This window comes from Schistocerca nitens, chromosome 3 (genome assembly GCF_023898315.1).
Source record: "Schistocerca nitens isolate TAMUIC-IGC-003100 chromosome 3, iqSchNite1.1, whole genome shotgun sequence".
NCBI lineage: Eukaryota > Metazoa > Arthropoda > Insecta > Orthoptera > Acrididae > Schistocerca > Schistocerca nitens.
Window position 1 is genome coordinate 832625978 of NC_064616.1, and position 20160 is coordinate 832646137.

Sequence of the window (20160 nt, forward strand, 5' to 3'; positions counted from 1 at the left end):
CACTCTGCAGTGAGACCAGACCTCATGTAGGCTACACTGCAATGTGCAGAGCCTGTGGGCTAAACAATCCACACCTGAGGTGTCCCATGCACTACACCAGATTCTCCACCACTTCTACACCTCAAGGGAGCAGCTTTAAGACATCTGACCATGGCCAACAGTGAGCAACTGTTTGCTAGCTGCAGCCAGCTCCTACTGCAACCACACAAAGCATGCACACATCCATCCGTAAACTTAACTTGATAAAACATACAAGCACAGAGAAACTACTGCCCAATGGAGGCTGACATGTTACTGAGCTGTATAGCTGGCCATTCAAAAATTACTACTGAGCTACAGAAACACTGCATCTACAATTCATCACCAAAAATTTGAACTTACACATCTTAAAAAAACATGCAAGGAATATTAGAATTAAACTAAGAAAAAACAAAAAGCTGTCAAGGGGAGTAAGTGTTCTGGGCAGTGGGGATATAAATATGGTGGGGTGTGGCTGTGCACTGAGCCCTAGTGCCAGTCAGTCCAGTTCTGTCTATTGCTGAGCTCTTGCACTGGCCAAAGCAATGTGATCATTTCGTGGACAGTCCGAAGATTTGTAACCAACTGCACATAAAATTTGCAATAATCACTCTATCAGTCAAGTTCATACAACTCTGATATCTGATGGAAACTTACATACGAATGTAATCATGAAATAACTTTCTGGTTCTGTCAATGTTTGCAACAAGTTCATTTGTCACAACAGTGTTGTTTCCTTCACCACGGACTTTTGTCTGACCTTTCTGAAACAAACAGCAACATTATTTTATAGCATTGTCACTCAAAGATCTCTTCATATATTGTATGAAGTGCACTATGAATGTCTACAGCTCTCACAACAGTGAGTGGTTCACAGAATGTAATTCTAATATGGCTGGCTTTCCTATGATAGCAGTCATTTCAGTTACAGTGAAATCAGATCAATAACCTTCCTGTGGCACTGCCAGGTTTATACTAAGCCAGGTGACAGCTATGCTGAAATCACTTCACTATGCTTACTCATTTGTGCGCCAGACACCAATGCAACTTCCAAATAGCCCTCACTTCCTTTAAACTCCAAGCCTGATGTATTTTTTTAAATAAGTACTGTTTTGAAATAATAAAACAAGTAGATTTTATTAGCAATTTTATTTTTAAATGAAAGCCTGAACTTTACTTTTCTACACAATTAGGAATTGTGTAAAGCCCTCCTCACTTTTTGACACTTGAGGAAACCTCAAAACTTCTAAGAAAATTGTTCTCTCTCCCTTTCTCATCCACTTTCTGCAACAAATTGTTATTAATGACTGAAGATCTACTTTATATCTCCTCATGCACATTTGTACGGCCATCCTTAAAAACTCACTCATTTCTGTACCATCCCATCACCTACGTTTTCTGCATACATACATTTCACTGATGGATTTCAGCAGCTTTCATGCCTTCAGCACTAAGAAAACGAATCACAGCGTGCGTTTCAGTCAGTGTTCTCAATCTGAGGAGCCATTTCCAATACTCAAATGAAAACATGCTGAATGTTGGTGGAAATTATGTAGGAAATTGGATTAAAATACTGGTTTTCATGTAAAAACCAAAGTACTACAAAAATATACTTTTATTTTCATTTCAAACTGCACTTAAATATCTCTTATGTAAGTTCCCAAACCCATTATATCCCTTTCACACCATCTGGCTACAATTGTGTACATTAAATTTTACTGTGTCTTAACTACAACAGAAGCATTTTTTTTCCAATGGAAACCTGAGCTACCCATTTGTGAATGGTCAACCTCTTCTTCACACACAGGTGCTGCCAACTGTTGGCCATCACTCTGATAGTATCATTAAGTGAACATAGCAATAAATAGCAGCTCATGACTAACATAATACTGGGATGTGGTTGGTTCACTATTCCACTGCATAACTGAATATTGTTATTTTGGATGGTAGTCCATGAGCATAGAGAATATTTCATAATTAGTTATTTTAGTCAATAAAGTAAAGCCAAGAAAACAAAGTATGTTTTGAAAACAAGTACACATTTATGCATAAATATTGCATCTAAAACCATTAAATAATCATATAAAACATTACCACAAAGAATTTTCCTCCCTCCTCCAGAAAAACATTCAGGTCTGAAAGGCATATAAAAGAGGCACTGTGATAAAAATGATAAATGCTGTTAGATGGCCACAGAACCCTTCCAATGGAGCTCTGAGAATGTTATGCCTCCAAGCAAGCAATTTTATACACCTCTTCAGTGTCAAAAACTTGCCCATTGGAAGCTGTCTTCCTAAGACACCAGTAGTATACCCACTTCCAGCAGGCTGCCAACAAAGGATTGACACCTCACAATCCCATATTATAAGCAGCTAAGAAGACACCAATTCTGTGACAACCATTCCTGATGACTTTACTATCCATTCCAATTTCTAACATGACTAGTTGAGTGACAATATGGCAACTCCTGGACATGTTCAGTCCTCCTCCTTCCCTTACCCTTTCACATAGGCCCAAAGGTACCTCCCCCTGGAACTTAAATTGTGTGCCTATTTCACAAAAAAATTCTGGTAGGATTTCCTTTTCAAGCGTCAACATTTTTCTTATTGGATTCATTAATGACTAGGTACAATGTAAACACTTTAGCCACTCCAGATTCCTTATGAAGCACACACTTACAGGACCTACTGTTGGACCTGAAGTCCGACACACCCAACTCCATAGTGATATTGAGCTATTTGAATGATTGTTTACTTTTCTTGCCTGGTGAGGATGATTCTATTGAGCACTACCTCCACTTTCTGAAGGTTAATGGAACATCAAGTTCTGCGACTTTTTGCAATTGAACATGTATTCTGCAGGAACTATCTACCTGGACATCCACTGAGACATTTTTCAGATACACTCATCAAACACCACTTACTCTAGTCCTGTCACAGGCTTATCCTACCCCATTAGATGCCAGGTCACCTGTTATAGCAGCCATGTCATATACTAACTCTGCTGCACACAATGCAGTGTGTTTTATGTTGGTATGGCTACTAACCAGCTGTCCACCAGGACAAATGGCCACCACTAACTTAAAGTTGACTGCCTGATGGCACAAAATGCTCAATTTCAATGGCTGGTTTACAACCTGAGCCATCTGGATCTTTCCATCCAACACCAGCTTCTCTGAACTACAAAGATGGGCACTACCATTACAACATATCCTCTGTTCCCATAATCATCCTAACTTCAGTCTCAGGTAAACCATTGTCTCTCTACCCTAAGCAACAGTTTCCCCTTCCTCTGTCCTGTCACCCCCCCCCTCCCCTCAAATTCACATCCCCCTATTGCCTTCAACATGTGCCACTTTCCCCTTGCCTCTACAACTATACCTGCCAGCCCCCCCCCCCCCCCCCCTTGCACATTCCTAGCCAGCAAACTGGCCTCCCTCCAAACTGTTAGCCACCCACCTCCAGTCCCTCTCCCTGCCTCTCACTTCCTCTGCACTTTCCCCCCTCCTCCCAACCAGCCTACCTGCCACAAAACAGAATGCCACTGTCAGTTTAGTTGAGACCACGTGTGTGTGTGTGTGTGTGTGTGTGTGTGTGTGTGTGTGTCTCACACCTTTCTGTGTGAGCTCTTATTTTACCACTATGCTGACTGATGGTAATTCCTCACAAAGTTAGTGGGAAACAACAACACAATTTAGCATTCAGGGTTTCTGATCACAACTGTGTGAAAAGGCCATTCAACAAAAATGCTTTTATTTTAATTATTTCCAACTCAGACTTTCTTATATCTACAACTATCTCCCTCCAGTGAGAATTCAAAACAAGCTGCCTTTCTCAACTTTTTATCACCCATCAAATTTACCAAGTTAAGGATCCCATATGTGCAATAACGCTTCGAAGAGGACACACAAGGTTAATGTAAACAGTATCTTTACTAGACCTGTTGCACCTTCTAATTGTTCTGTCTGCAAAATGCAGTCTTCATTCACCTTCCCCACATTTTCTAGGTGATGGGAGCCAATTTAAGTTTTTTTTTAACTGTACTCTCTAGGTACTTAGCTGAATAACCTTTAAATTTGTTTAATTTACTGTGTAACCAACATTACTAGAAATTTTTATCACTAATGTGGAGGACCCGATTCCTTAACGTTCAGGGCAATTTCCAGTTTTTGGACCATCAAGATACCTTGTCTATACTTTTAATTGGATCTTCTAATAACTTTACTGGACAGTAAATGGCATCATTTGGAAACATCCTAAGGCTGTTCTGTCTCCTAAATCATTAATATAAAGTGTGCATGGCAGAGGGCTATAACATTTCCTTGGGGAACCTCAGATGTAACTGGTTTTATCAGATGACTTCCTGGCAATGTTCATGAGCTGTAACCTCTACAGGAAATACAGTCTGCCAGACAATAACTTTCCTTTAAACATATGAGTTTTATTGCCAGGCACTTAGAACAGTGCATTTAGTTTGGAACACATGAACATGAATTCAGGGTGATGCATCCTGCCGTTATGTACTCTAAGAATAGTATTCCATTGAATGTAAGAATAAAAGTGCTGATTTTACGAGTTCACCATTTACTATTTTTATTATGTTTCGGATGCAAAATTTTTGCATGCTTGATCCTGTTAAAGAGGACAACAGTAGGTAGAGTCACAATATTAGTCTTAAGTGTTTTATTCCATTAATTTTAATGTTCTAGCACTTTAAGGACCTTTTGGCTGTATGTGATACTTTTTCACAATGAATTTGCATTACTTTACAATTAACTGTAAGTGATGTTGACACAAGCAGCACACCCATTACATGAAGAGCTAAAGGGGGCAAATTCAAAGGTTCTACCTCAAACCTCAAGCCCTTTGGGAGGAGGGGGGCAGGGAAGAAAAAACAACACAGCCTTGGGGATTTGAGCACATGTACAGCATCTGGGCTGATGCAGGTGTCCAAGAGGTTACCTATCAATGACTATTTCAACACAAAATGCATCCACCTAGACAATACATGACTCACCTTAAGGTTGATAGGCTTTTGTTGTTTCTCCTGGTTTGCACACTAAGAATTACTTCAGGGGCAAAAACAATGCCTTTATGAAAATATTAGGTAACAGCATGTTTCCCATACTGAGGCAACAGTTTGAACCTGGCCTTTACAAAAATGGATCCTACATACTTTAGTCACACAGCTTGTGTTTGAGATTAACAGCAATGAGTATCTGGAGATACACATATGGCAAAGAATGGACTCAAGAGAGCTCATGCCTAGCTATTACATGAAGTAAAGAGTAGACTCTTAACTCAGTAGCTATGTCCTTTTTCATTTTACCGTAAGACAAAACAAATGGGGTATTACAATTACAAGACAGAATATGTGAATACTCTGATGGATATCAAACTTTTAGTAAATTTGTTTTTCCTACTCTAAAATATGCATGCAATTCTTCAGCACAGAATATGCAAGAAAATCAAACACTATCACTAAATAGTAAAGTGAAAATATCGTAACAAATCAGGGCTCCACATACCACAACACTAACAAGATAGGAGGGAGGAGTTAAAACTGCATCACAATCTTAATGTGGTCACATAGCTTTGAATAATCTGCACTATTAATGCTAATGCAGGTAATATATTCCTATACTCTGATTAAAATAACCTCACGACTGATGCTGCAGCAAATCTAGTGTTAGGACTAGCCAATTACAGTTCTTTCTTGAGCACATTCTGCTCACTGTGTTGTCTGTTTTGTAAAAACACAGGGGCTTATCTAGTGTAGTTGGCTGCACACTGGCAACACTGTCCACTGACACTGCACTCTGTCAATCACAAAGTTATTTTAATCTGAGTGCAACCATGTAATTAAATTTTAAGAAAATGCACAATGTTACCCACTTTTCTGTTGTTGCAGAACACACTGGTTGGTTGGTTTGTGGGATTAAAGGAGCCAGACTGCAACTGTCATCAGTTCCTTGTTCCAAAACTTGAAAACACCCACACAGAGTAAAAAACATAATGGAGACAACAGACGACACAGGACAAGAAAAACTCAGACAAAGAACAGACAAAAATTAAAACCACACAGAGTGACGGTTGGCCGACCATAGAGAGAAAAAAGGGAAAAGCCAACCACCAAGAAACATTAAAAACTCAGTCTAAAACAGTAGGCCAAAGGCCAGAATCAACATAAAAGAACATAACAACCACTCAGATTAAGTGATAAAAACCCCCTGCCCGAATAAAACGCAAAACTAAGTCCGCCATGGCAGAGTCCTATGTTAAAAGGGCAGGGAGCGTATCACGCAGCACTAATGTCTGCCTGAGCACAGCTAAAAGGCGACACTCCAACAAAATGTGGAACACAGACAAAACAGAGCCGCAGCGACAGAGGTGGGTCCTCACGGCGCAATAAGTGGCCGTGCGTCAACCGAGTGTGCCCAATGCACAGCCAGCAGAGGGCAACAGACTCCTTGCGAGAGACCCGCATGGATGACTGCCACACAGTCGTCGTCTCCTTGATAGGACTGAGTTTGTTTGGCATGGGCAGTGTCCCACAGTTCGAACAACTGGCAGCGTAAGATAGCACGCAAATCGGTCGCCGGGAGGCCAATCTCCAGAGATGGTTTACCGGTGGCCTTTTCGCCAGACGGTCAACATTTTCACTGCAGGGTATCCCAACATGACCTGGGTTCCACATAAAGACCACAGATCGGCTGCAACAGGTACGAGTACGCAGGGACTCCTGGACAGCCATCACCAGACGAGAGCGAGGCAAGCACTGGCCGATAGCTCGTAAACTGCTCAGGGAGTCTCTACAGATAACGAAGGACTCACCTGAGCAGGATCGGATATACTCTAGGGCACGAAAGATAGCGACCAGCTCAGCAGTCAAAATGCTGCAGCCAGCCGGCAAGGATCGTCGTTCGTAATGGTCCCCTAGAGTTAGAGCATAACCGACACTACCAGCAACTATTGAACTTTCAGTGTATACAACGCCAGAGCCCCGATACATGGCTAGGATGGAATAAAAGTGTTGGCAGAAGGCCTCCGGAGGGACTGAGTCCTTCGGGCCCTGTGCCAAGTCGAGCTGAAGGCAAGGGCGAGGCGCAAACCACGGGGGTGTATGCAGAGGGGCCCGGAAAGGAGGTGGAACAGGGAAAACCCCACGCCCGGAGAGAAGCTCTAACGCGGACGGCGATTGTACAACCCGACAGGGGCCGACGTTCTGGGAGATGGACGACTGACTGCGGGAACAGGAGTCGATAATTTGGATACCCGGGGAAGTTACAAACATGGGCAGCATAAGTGGCCAGTAAATGTTGGCGCCATAACCGCAGTGGAGGGACACCTGCCTCCACAAGTATGCTGTCCACAGGGCTGGTCCGGAAGGCACCAGTGGCAAGTCTTATTCTGCTGTGTAGGATTGGGTCCAGCACCCACAACGCAGATGGGGATGCTGAGCCATATGCGAGGTTCCCATAATCCAGACTAGACTGGATTGACACCTGGTAGAGCCGTAAGAGAGTAGATTGGTCAGTGCCCCAGCTAGTGTGGCTCAAACATCGCAGAGCATTTAAATGCCGCCAACACATCTGTTTAAGCTGCCAAATATGAGGCAGCCAAGTCAACCAGGCATCAAAAACCACACCCAAAAACGTATGTGACTCCACCACAGCAAGAAGTTCGCCATCAAGGTAAAGCCACGGCTCCGGATGAACAGTGCGTCGCCGGCAGAAATGCCTAACACAGGTCTTGGCTGCTGAAAACAAAGCCATGCGCTACAGCCCAAGACTGCGCCTTGTGGATAGCACCCTGCAGCTGACGTTCAGCAGCTGCAATGCCATTAGAGCTATAGTAAAGGCAGAAGTCGTCAGCATACAAGGACACAGACAGACGTTCCCACCGCCGCAGCAAGCCTGTTAATTGCTATTAAACACAGGCAGACACTTAAAACATATCCCTGTGGCACCCCGTTCTCCTGAACTCGGGAGGAACTATGAGAGGCCGCGACTTGCATGCAGAAGGTACGATGCGTCAGAAAATTGCATATGAAAATCGGCAGCGGACCCCGAAGACCCCAATCGTGAAGTGTAGAGAGGATGTGATGGCGCCACAAAGTATCATACACCTTCTGCATGTCGAAGAAGACAGCGACCAAAGGCCGTACGGATGGCTGACTCCAGGCTCACCAAATTGTCGGCGGCAGAGCAGCCTTTACAGAACCCACCCTGAGATGGAGCCAGGAGGCCCCGTGACTGTAGTACCCAACTCAATTGCTGGCTCACCATCCGTTTGAGCAACTTGCAAAGAACATGTGTGAGGCTAATGGGCGGTAGCTGTCCACCTCCATAGGGTTCTTGCCAGGTTTCAAAATGGGGATGACAACGCTTTCCCACCATTGCAACGGAAACTTGCCCTCGACCCAGAGACGATTGTGAAGGTCGAGGAGGCGTCGCTGGCAGTCCACTGAAAGGTGTTTCAGCATCTGACAGTGGATGCGATCTGGCCCAGGAGCGGTATCAGGGCAAGCGGCTAGGGCACTGAAATTCCCACTCACTGAATGGAACATTGTAGGATTCAGGATGGTGGGTGCGAAATGAGAGGCTCCGACACTCCATCTGCTCTTTAATGGAGCGGAAGGCCAGTGGGTAATTCGCAGAAGAGGAACTCAGAGCAAAATGCTCTGCCAAGCGGAGTCAGTACAAACTGCTCCATTCAGTGAGAGCACAGGGACACTGACAGGGGTCCGATAGCCATTGAGGCATCGAATCTTGGCCCAGACCTGCGATGGAGCGACATGGAGGCCACTGGTGGACACGTACCGCTCCCAGCACTCCTGCTTACGTTGGCAGATAAGGCGGCGGGCTCGTGCATGCAGCCGTTTGAAGGCAATGAGGTGTTCCATGGAGGGATGTCGCTTGTGATGCTGGAGTGCCCACCAGCAATCTTTAATCGCTTCAGCGATCTCAGGCTACCACCAAGGCACAGTCCTCCACCGAGGGGACGCAGAAGAACAGGGAATGGCAGATTCTGCAGCAATAATGATGCCGGTGGTGACCGTGTGAACCACCACATCAATGTTGTCATTAGAGAGAGGCTCAATAGTGGCAGTGGAGCAGAACAAGTCCTAGTCAGCTTTATTCATAGCCCACCTGCAACAAGGCCAAGAAGACTGACGCTGTGGCAGTGAAAGAAAGATCGGAAAGTGGTCACTACCACACAGGTCGTCATGCACTCTCCATTGGACAGACGGTAAGAGGCTAGGGCTGCATATCGAAAGGTCGATGGAGTACATGCCGTGCGCCACACTGAAATGTGTGAAGGCACCATCATTTAAAATGGAAAGATCAAGATGTGCCAATACATGCTCAATGGTGGGGCCTCTACCTGTTGCCACTGACCCACCCCACAGAGGGTTATCGGCATTTAAGTCGCCCATTAACAAGAAAGGCGGCAGCAATTGGGCTATCAGCGCAGCCAGGACATGCTGGGCAACATCACCGTCCAGTGGAAGGTAAGGACTGAAGACTGTAACAGCCTGTGGTGTCCACACCCGAAGAGCGACAGACTCGCTGTGAAGAGAGTAAAAGGAAATAGATGCAGACGACACCAGACACCCTTTCATAAGCTGCCCAGTTCTTATAATAACCCCGATAGCCACGGAGGGCGGGGGTTCGCATTGCTGTAAACAAGTTTCCTGAAGAGCAATGCAGAAGAAAGGGTGAAGGCTGATAAGTTGTCGATGCTCAACTAGATGGAAGAAACTGCTGCAGTTCCACTGGAGGATGATATTGTCCATGGCTCAGAAAGGTGTGAAGGGACTGGACAGGCAGATTACGCCACTGGGTCACCTGCTGCCTCCGATGGAGCACCTGTGCAAGTGCCATCCATTGCATCTGAGGGACCGGCGAGATCGAGGTCCTCAGCGGACAAGAATTTCCACCTCATCCTCAGACGCAGAGGCTCTAGGTAGCGGTGGAGTAGGTGCCACCGCAGGTGCCTTGGTCTTACTGGTCTTCAATTTCGCTTTCTCTCGCTGTTCCTTAGGTTGCCGTTGCTGGGAGAGCTTATTGGAGTCAGTCTCTGGGACCGAAGATGAGTGCAAAGCTCGATGACCAGCGACCTGTGGCTTCTTCAGCCACTGGTGGGTGTCTGCTGTGTCGCTGGTAGGAACCTGGGAAGGGAGTGACCCAAGGGATCCCCTCCGAGTGAGAGAAGCTGAAGAAGACTGACACTTCTCCGGCTTAGAAGTGGGGACTGTCGTGCCCGATGGTTGGGGGTGGGGGAAGGGAGGGTGTTGCTCCTGAAGTAGATGGAACAGGAGCAACAGGGAGTGAAGTGCCCCACACAGTCAAGAGGGCCAGTGGATGCTGACTGATCTTATAGTTAACCGTATGTGATGATGGGAGACCTGTTGTTGCAGCAGCGGCATAGGTCGACGTCATTGGCACAGGATAGAGCCTCTCATATTTCTGTTTAGCCTCCGTATGTCAGGCGGTCCAGGGTCTTTTTTTTGTTTTGGATTTAGGCCGCGAAACTGCTATGGCCATTAGCGCCCGGTCCGTGACTTAGGAAACAGCAAAAACCGAAAATGGAAACCAGCAGAAATGGGAACGAAACTCAAAAAATTGGAGAAACTAAAAGCAGAAGGAAGGCTTAAAAATCCACTACAGAAATGGGTTGGTTGTCCCCAAATTAAGCTTTAAATGACTGATGTCATTTCACTGGCACTAATAGACTCAAGAAAGCGATTGGCCGAGCGTGTGTCATCTACTAAAACGGACGATATATCAGGCGACAGCTGTAGACGGGCGTGTAGCGGAGTAAAATAGGGGCACTCAATTAAAAGGTGTCTTACTATCCACAGCTGAGAGCAGTGGGGACAGAGTGGGGGAGGATCGCCGCTTAAAACATGTGCCCTATCCGGAGCCTAGTTAAAATTACCTCCTCCCGACGACGCGTTCGGGAGGAAGAGGTCCAAGCACAAGGAAGAGCTTTCATGTCCCTCAATTTATTATGGGGAAGTGTCGACCAATGTGCGTGCCATAAAAGAACAACTCGACGACATAAAACGCTCCGTAGATCGGTGAAGGGAATCAATTTAATAGCTGGCCGAAGAAGAGAGACTGCAGCCTTGGCCGCTATATCGGCCGCCTTATTTCCACAGATACCAACGTGTCCTGGGAGCCAGAGGAGCACCACCGAGAAGCCCCCCAGGTGGAGCAAGCGAAGACAGTCCTGAATCTGGTGGACCAGAGGGTGGACAGGGTAAAGAGTTTGGAGACTGAGGAGAGAGCTGAGAGAATCTGAGCAGATAACATACTGTATCCGCTGATGGCGGCGGATGTAGTGGACAGCCTGGAGAACAGCATAAAGCTCCGCAGTATAAACCGAACACTGGTCGGGAAGCCGAAAGGGATTTTGGGTGTCGCCAACAATATAGGCACTCCCTACAGCTAACTATGTTTTCGAGCCGTCGGTGTAAATAAATGTGGCGTCCGTCATTTGTGCACATAGAGCAGCAAATGCCCGACAATAAACAAGTGAAGGGGTACCATCCTTGGGAAATCGACAAAGGTCACGGAGCAGGCAGATCCGGGGACGGAGCCAAGGCGGTGCTGTACCCCAAGTTGTCAAGAAAGTTTTAGGAAAGCGGAAGGAAAGAGAATGGAGCAGTTGATGGAAGTGGACTCCCTGTGGTAGTAGGGAGGAAGGGCGGCCAGCATACCCTAAATCCAAGGAGGCGTCGAAAAAATGTCATGGGATGGATTAGCAGGCATGGAAGACAGATGGCTAGCATAACGGCTCAGAAGAACTGCTCGCCGATTGGACAGGGGAGGTCCAGCAGTCTCAGCATAAGGGCTTCCCACAGGGCTGGTGTAAAAAGCTCCAGACACTAAACGTAGTCCACGGTGGTGGATAGAGTCGAGACGAAGAATAGATGGCCGAGCAGAGGAGTAAACTATGCTTCCATAGTCCAATTTCGAGCGCACTAAGGTGCGATAGAGGTGGAGAAGGACCACTCGGTCTGCTCCCCAGGAGGTACCATTCAGGACACGCAGGGTGTTGAGGGATCACAGACAGCGAGCCGAGAGATAGGAAACGTAGGAGGACCAGCACAGTTTTCTGTCAAACATAACCCCAAGAATTTAGCGACGTCCGAAAACTGAAGGTTGACAGGTCCTAGATGTAAGGAGGGCGGAAGAAACTCCGTACCACGCCAAAAATTAACACAAACAGTCTTACTGGGAGAAAAACGGAAGCCTATTTCGATGCTCCAAGAGTGGAGGCGATCGAGACAGCCTTGAAGACGTCGTTCAAGAAGGTTGGTCCGTTGAGAGCTGTAGTAGAACGCAAAATCGTCCACAAAGAGGGAGCCTGAGGCATCGGGAAGGAGACAATCCATAATTGGATTTATGGCAATGGCAAACAGTACAACACTCAGCACGGAGCCCTGGGGTACCCAGTTTTCTTGGGAGAAAGTACAGGAGAGAGTAGTGTTCACCCGTACTCTAAATGTGCGCTTTGCCATAAATTCGCGAAGAAAAAGGGGCAGCCGACCTCGAAAGCCCCAAGAGAACAGTGTGCGGAGGATGCCTGTCCTCCAACAGGTATCTTATGCTCTCTCCAGATCAAAAAATATTGCTACTGTTTGGCGTTTCCGGAGAAAATTGTTCATGATATAAGTGGAGAGAGAAACAAGATGGTCAACTGCAGAACGATGCTTTCGGAAACAGCATTGGGCAGGTGTTAAAAGACTGCGGGACTCCAGCCACCAAGCTAAACGGCAATTCACGATACGCTCCAAAACCATACATACACTACTCATGAGAGAAATAGGGCAATAGCTAGAGGGGAGATGTTTGTCCTTTCCAGGTTTCGGAACAAGAACGACGATAACATCCCGCCATCGTCTGGGGAAAGTACTGTCGGTCCAAATTCGATTATAAAGGCAAAGGAGGTAACGCAGACTATGGGTTGATAAATGCAGCAACATTTGGATGTGGATACCATCCGGTCCTGGGGCGGAGGAGCGAGAAGAATAGAGTGCATGTTGGAGTTCCAGCATGGAGAAAACAGTATTATAGCTTTCGCGATTTTGAGAGAAGAAAGCAAGAGGTCGCACTTCCGCTGCACGTTTCTTCGGGAGAAACGCTGGCGGGTAATTTGAAGAGCTCGAAATCTCAGCAAAGTGGTTACCCAAGGAGTTAGAAATTGCGACGGGGTCCACTAACGTATCATGCTTGACAGTGAGCCCAGAGACTGGGGAGAAACTAGGCGCGCCAGATAACCGTTGAATTTGACTCCAAACTTCCGAGGAGGGAGTGAAGTTGTTAAATGAGCTAGTAAAGAATTTCCAGCTTGCCTTCTTGCTATCACGGATGACTTGACGGCATCGCGCACGGAACTGCTTATAGCGGATACAGTTCGCAAAAGTAGGATGGTGGCGGAAAATGCGAAGAGCACATCGCCGCTCACGTATTGCGTCACGGCATGCCTCGTTCCACCAAGGAACTGGGGGGCGACGGGGCAATTCGGAGGTGCGTGGTATTGAAAGTTCCGCTATAAGAATAACGTCGGTGATATGTGTGACCTCATCGTCAACGCTGGGAAAGTGACGGTCATCGAATGTCGCTAGAGACGAAAAAAGAGTCCAATCGACTTGGGCAAACTTCCAGTGTCGCAGGCGCATATATGGCAGTTGAGGCTGCAGTCTAAGGACATATTGAAAGTGGTCACTCGAGTGTGTATCATCAAGGGCGAACCATTCGAAGCGCCGAGCTATTTTTTTTTTTTTTTTTTTTAGGGCGCAAAACTGCTATGGTCATTAGCGCCCGGTCCGTGACTGAGGAAATAATAAAAACTGAAAATGGAAAACAGCAAAAATGGAAATGAAACTCAAAAAATTGGAGAAACTAAAAGCAGCAGGAAGGCTTAAAAATCCACTACAGAAAGGGGTTGGTTGTCCCCAAATTAAGCTTTAAATGACTGACGTCATTTCACTGTCACTAATAAACTGGAGAACGCGGTCGGCTGAGCGCGTGTCATCTGCTAAAATCGACGATAGATCAGGCGATAGCTGTAGACGGGAGCGTAACGGATTAAAATAGGGGCATTCAATTAAAAGGTGTCTTACCGTCCACAGCTGAGAGCAGTGGGGACAGAGTGGGGGAGGATCGCCGCTTAAAAGATGCCGATGGCTAAAACGACAGTGCCCTATCCGGAGTCTAGCTAAAATTACCTCCTCCCGACGACTCGTTCGGGAGGAAGAGGTCCAAGCGCAAGGAAGGGCTTTCACTTCCCGCAATTTATTGCGGGGAAGTGTTGACCAATGCGCATGCCATAAATGAGCAACTTTGCGACATAAACCGCTCCGTAGATCGGTGAAGGGAAGCGACTGAATAGCTGGCCGAGGAAGAGAAACTGCAGCCTTGGCTGCTATATCAGCCGCCTCATTCCCACAGATACCAGCGTGTCCCGGGAGCCAGAGGAACGCCACCGAGACGCCCCCCAGGTGGAGCAAGCGCAGACAGTCCTGAATCCGGTGGACCAGAGGGTGCACAGGGTAAAGAGCTTGGAGACTGAGGAGAGAGCTGAGAGAATCTGAGCAGATTACGTACTGTATCCGCTGATGGCGGCGGATGTAGTGGACAGCCTGGAGAACAGCGAAAAGCTCCGCAGTATAAACAGAACACTGGTCGGGAAGCCGAAAGTGATTTGGGGCGTCGCCAACAATATAGGCACTCCCTACACCCAACGATGTTTTCGAGCAGTCGGTGTAAATAAAGGTGGCGTCTGTCATTTGTGCACATAGAGCAGCAAATGCCCGACGATAAACAAGTGAAGGCGTACCATCCTTGGGAAATTGACAAAGATCACGGAGCAGACAGATCCGGGGACGAAGCCAAGGCGGTGCTGTACCCCAAGTTGTCAAGAAGGTTTTAGGAAAGCGGAAGGAAAGAGAATGGAGCAGTTGACGGAAGCGGACTCCCGGGGGTAGTAGGGAGGAGGAGCGGCCTGCATACCCTACATCAAAGCAGGCGTCGAAAAAAGGGTCGTGGGCTGGATTAGCAGGCATGGAAGACAGATGGCTAGCATAACGGCTCAGAAGGACCGCTCGCCGATTGGACAGCGGAGGTTCAGCAGTCTCAGCATAAAGGCTTTCCACAGGGCTAGTGTAAAAAGCTCCAGACGCTAAACGTAATCCACGGTGGTGGATAGAGTCGAGACGCCGAAGAATAGACGGCCGAGCAGAGGAGTAGACGATGCTTCCATAGTCCAATTTCGAGTGCACTAAGGCGCGATAGAGGCGGAGAAGGACCACTCGGTCCGCTCCCCAGGAGGTACCATTCAGGACACGGAGGGCGTTGAGCGTTCGCAGACAGCGAGCCGAAAGATAGGAAACGTGGGAGGACCAGCACAGTTTTCTGTCAAACATAAGACCCAAGAATTTAGTGACGTCTGAAAACGGAAGGTTGACAGGACCTAGATGTAAGGAGGGCGGAAGAAACTCCTTACATCGCCAAAAATTAATACAAACGGTCTTACTGGGAGAAAAACGGAAGCCGGTTTCGAGGCTCCAAGAGTGGAGGCGATCGAGACATCCTTGAAGACGTCGTTCAAGAAGGCTGGTCCGTTGAGAGCTGTAGTAGATCGCAAAATCGTCCACAAAGAGGGAGCCCGAGACGTCAGGAAGGAGACAATCCATAATTGGATTTATAGCGATGGCAAACAGGACAACACTCAGCACGGAGCCCTGGGGTACCCCGTTTTCTTGAGAGAAATTACGGGAGAGTGTAGTGTTCACCCGCACCCTAAATGTTCGCTCTGCCATAAATTCGCGAAGAAAAAGGGGCAGCCGGCCTCGAAAGCCCCAAGAGAACAGTGTGCGGAGGATGCCTGTCCTCCAACAGGTATCGTATGCTCTCTCCAGATCAAAAAATATTGCTACTGTTTGGCGTTTCCGGAGAAAATTGTTCATGATATAAGTGGAGAGAGCAACAAGATGGTCAACGGCAGAGCGATGCTTTCGGAATCCGCATTGGGCAGGTGTTAAAAGACTGCGGGATTCCAGCCACCAAGCTAAACGGTAATTCACCATACGCTCCAAAATCTTACAGACACTACTCGTGAGAGAAATGGGGCGATAACTAGAGGGGAGATGTTTGTCCTTTCCAGGTTTCGGAATGGGAACGACGATAGCTTCCCGCCATCGTCTGGGAAAGGTACTGTCGGTCCAAATTCGATTATAAAGGCGAAGGAGGTAACGCAGACTATGGGTTGATAAATGCAGCAACATTTGGACATGGATACCATCCGATCCAGGGGCGGAGGAGCGAGAAGAAGAGAGGGCATGTTGGAGTTCCTGCATGGAGAAAACAGTATTATAGCTTTCGCGATTTTGAGAGGAGAAAGCAAGAGGTCGCACTTCCGCTGCACGTTTCTTCGGGAGAAACGCTGGCGGGTAATTTGAAGAGCTCGAAATCTCAGCAAAGTGCTGACCCAATGAGTTAGAAATTGCGACGGGGTCCACTAAGGTATCATGCGCGACAGTGAGCCCAGAGACCGGGGAGAAACTAGGCGCGCCTGAGAACCGTCGAAGCCGACTCCAAACTTCCGAGGAGGGAGTGAAGGTGTTAAAGGAGCTAATAAAGAATTGCCAGCTGGCCTTCTTGCTATCGCGGATGACGCGACGGCATCGCGCACGGAGTTGCTTATAGCGGATACAGTTTGCTAAAGTAGGATGGTGACGGAAAATGCGAAGAGCACGTCGCCGCTCACGGATTGCGTCACGGCATGCCTCGTTCCACCAAGGAACTGGGGGGCGCCGGGGCAATTCGGAGGTGCGTGGAATGGAACGTTCCGCAGCTGTAAAAATAACGTCGGTAATATGTGTGACCTCATCGTCGACGCTGGGAAAGCGACGGTCATCGAATGTCGCTAGAGACGAAAAAAGTGTCCAATCGGCTTGGGCAAACTTCCAGCGTCGCGGGCGCATATATGGCAGTTGAGGCTGCAGCCTAAGGACACATGGAAAGTGGTCACTCGAGTGTGTATCATCAAGGGCGAACCATTCGAAGCGCCGAGCAAGCGGAACAGTACCGATCGCAAGGTCCAAAGGAGATAAATTTGGCGTGGAGGCAGACAAGAACGTGGGGACCCCAGTGTTGAGGCAAACTAGATCCGCTTGGTGGAAGACGTCTAGCAATAGGGAGCCACGTGGACAAGGATGTGGAGATCCCCAAAGCGGGTGGTGGGCATTGAAGTCCCCTACCAGCAAATAGGGGGGTGGAAGCTGACCAAGAAGATGAAGGAGATTAGCTCGTGCCATTGGTGTGGACGATGGAATGTATACAGTACAAAGAGAGAACGTGTATCCAGAAAGGGAAACACGGACGGCGACAGCTTGGAAGGAACTGTCTAAGGGGATTGGATGATAATGGAGAGTATCATGGAGAAGAATCATGAGTCCTCCATGGGCTGGAGTGCCTTCCACAGAGGGGAGGTCATATCGGACGGACTGAAAATGAGGGAGAACAAAGCGGTCATTAGGACGCAGCTTTGTTTCCTGAAGACAGAAGATGACCGGCGAGTAGGATCGTAAGAGGATCGACAATTCATCCCGATTGGCTCGAATGCCGCGGATATTCCAGTGGATAATGGACATAGGGTGAACAGAAAATGGAGGAATGTGACCAAGGGTGCTGTCAACTCAACGACTGCTCAGAGCTTGCGACCGACAGCATGGAATGGCATTCGGCCGAAGGCAGAAGATCCTGATCCATAGGTTGGTCAGGAGCAGCTCCTGCCACCAGCGATCGGCCGGTGGACCGGCCACCAGCAGTGCGCCTCGGCGACACAGAAGACGGCCGAGGGCGATTTCCGCCAGGTGGCGCTGTGGATGGGACACGCCTTGGCGGAGAAGGAGAGGAACTGGGTTTCTTTGTAGCCTTCTTGGAAGTATGAGGTTTAGAGGAAGGAGGAACCGATGGTGGTGAAGTTGCCGTACGTAAAAACTCTTCACGAGTATGCTCTTTCTTCGAAGACTTGGTGTCTGACTTTTGGGCTCGAGATTTAGCAGAACCCGATGAAGGGTGAGCCATAAAGTGGGCAGGCAAAAGTGGTGAGGTTGAACGGGCGATCTTTGCGCTGGCCGATCTGACGACCGTGGTACTAAAGGTGAGGTCGCAAGTCTGCGTGGCCACCTCCTTTGCTGGCCGAGGAGAAGCAAGGACAGTGCTGTATTTCCCTGTCTGAGGCAAGGTGGGCTGTCGACTGGCGAATAATTTCCGAGCAGCAAAGGTCGACACCTTTTCCTTCACTCTGATTTCCTGGATGAGCTTTTCGTCTTTAAAAATGGGGCAATCTCGAGAGGAAGCAGCATGGTCACCCATACAGTTGATGCAGCGATGGGATGGAGGTGGACAAGCACCCTCATGGGCATCCTTGCCACACGTAACACATTTGGCCGGATTGGAACAGGACTGGCTGGTGTGATTGAACCGCTGTCACCGATAGCAACGCGTAGGGTTTGGGACGTAAGGGCGAACGGAAATTATCTCTCAGCCTGCTTTGATTTTCGATGGGAGTTGAACTTTGTCAAATGTCAAGAAGACATTGCGGGTTGGAATGATGTTCGTGTCAACCCTTTTCATAACTATGAACAGCCGTTACGCCCTGGTCAGACAGGTAGTGCTGAATTTATTCGTCAGACAATCCATCGAGGGAGCGTGTATGAATGACTCCACGCTAGGAATTTATAGTGCGGTGCGCTTCAACCCGGACAGGGAAGGTGTGGAGCAGTGAAGTACGCAGCAATTTTTGTGCCTGGAGGGCACTGACTGTTTCTAACAACAAGGTGCCATTCCATAATCTGGAACATGACTTTACAGGACCTGCAATTGTGTCGACACCTTTCTGAATAATGAAAGGGTTGACCGTGGAGAAGTCGTGACCTTCATCAGACCGAGAAACAACAAGGAACTGTGGCAACGATGGAAGAACTGTCTGTGGCTGAGACTCAGTGAACTTACGCTTGCGAGCAGATATAGTGGAAGGTGGGGAAACCATTGCGGAAGAATCCCCATGATTACCAGCGTCTCCGATGGCGCGCTTCTCCCTTGTGGGGGCCCTCTCTGAGGGCACTCCCGCCTTAGGTGATTGTTCACATCTCAGGTCACACCTCTCGACAAACTGACAGAGGGACCAATCGGCACTTTCGGAAGGTATCAGCTCAGGTAATCACCCCTCCCTGGGCCTGGGGGTACGTACGTGTCCTACCTGTCTCCCCGGGGCAGGGAATTACGTGTTACCCCGTCACCGGCTATGCATGGAAATGCATCGGTCGGCCTTGAGACACGCACAGGGAGGAAAAAAGAGAAAGGGAAAGGAAAGAAGAGGGGTCTCAAACGCTGCAGCGGAGAAAAGGGCAAATAGAAGAGGTAAGGTAAAGAAGGACAGAGGAAGGACGAAGACTTGCAAGCGTAGAAAGCAAAGAATTTGTTACAGTTTCGAGCACAAACCATACTCCCAGAGAGGAAGAAATGGAAGGAAAGAGCCAGAGGTGGGGGGGGGGGGGGGGCAAAGATGGGGGAAGGGGAAGGATGCGGAAAGGGAAGGTATGCAGCCCGGAAGGAAGGAAGGCCACATTAGCTCTGGGTCCCGTGCTCGCTACGCATGTATCCAAAATTAGTTGTGGACCCCCTGGGGGGGGGGGGGGTCCAGGGTTTTATATTCCAGTATCTTCCGTTCTTTCAGAAGACCCGCCAGTCCGGCGAACACGGAGAATGGTGTTCTCCACAGTTAACACAGATAGGAGGCGGGATACATGGAGTATTGGGATGCAAAGGACATCCACGATCTCGACACGTGATGCCGGAAGTACAGCGGGATGACATGTGCCCGAACTTCCAGCATTTAAAACACTGCATCGGAGGAGGGATATATGGCTTCACATCACAACGGTAAACCATCACCTTAACCTTTACGAGTAAGACATCACCCTCAAAGGCCAAGATGAAGGCACCAGTGGCTACCTGATTATCCCTCGGACCCCGATGGACACGCCGGATGAAGTGAACACCTGGTTGTTCTAGGTTGGCGCGCAGTTCATCGTCAGACTGCAGAAGAAGATCCCTGTGGA

General features: G+C 48.1%; 1 protein-coding gene across 5 annotated transcripts in view; it reads right to left on the minus strand.

Annotated features, from left to right (window-relative positions):
- LOC126248858 (SCY1-like protein 2) overlaps positions 1 to 20160 on the minus strand; it is a 197455-nt gene that overhangs the window by 169389 nt on the left and 7906 nt on the right. Inside the window, exon 3 of one of the 5 annotated variants that reach the window (XM_049950292.1) lies at positions 676 to 782. The exons of 3 other annotated variants lie outside the window; for them this stretch is intronic. The gene's annotated coding sequence lies outside the window, so the exon portion shown is untranslated. The remainder of the gene's footprint in view (positions 1 to 675; positions 783 to 20160) is intronic. One more of the 5 variants, XM_049950294.1, reaches the window with a different exon arrangement.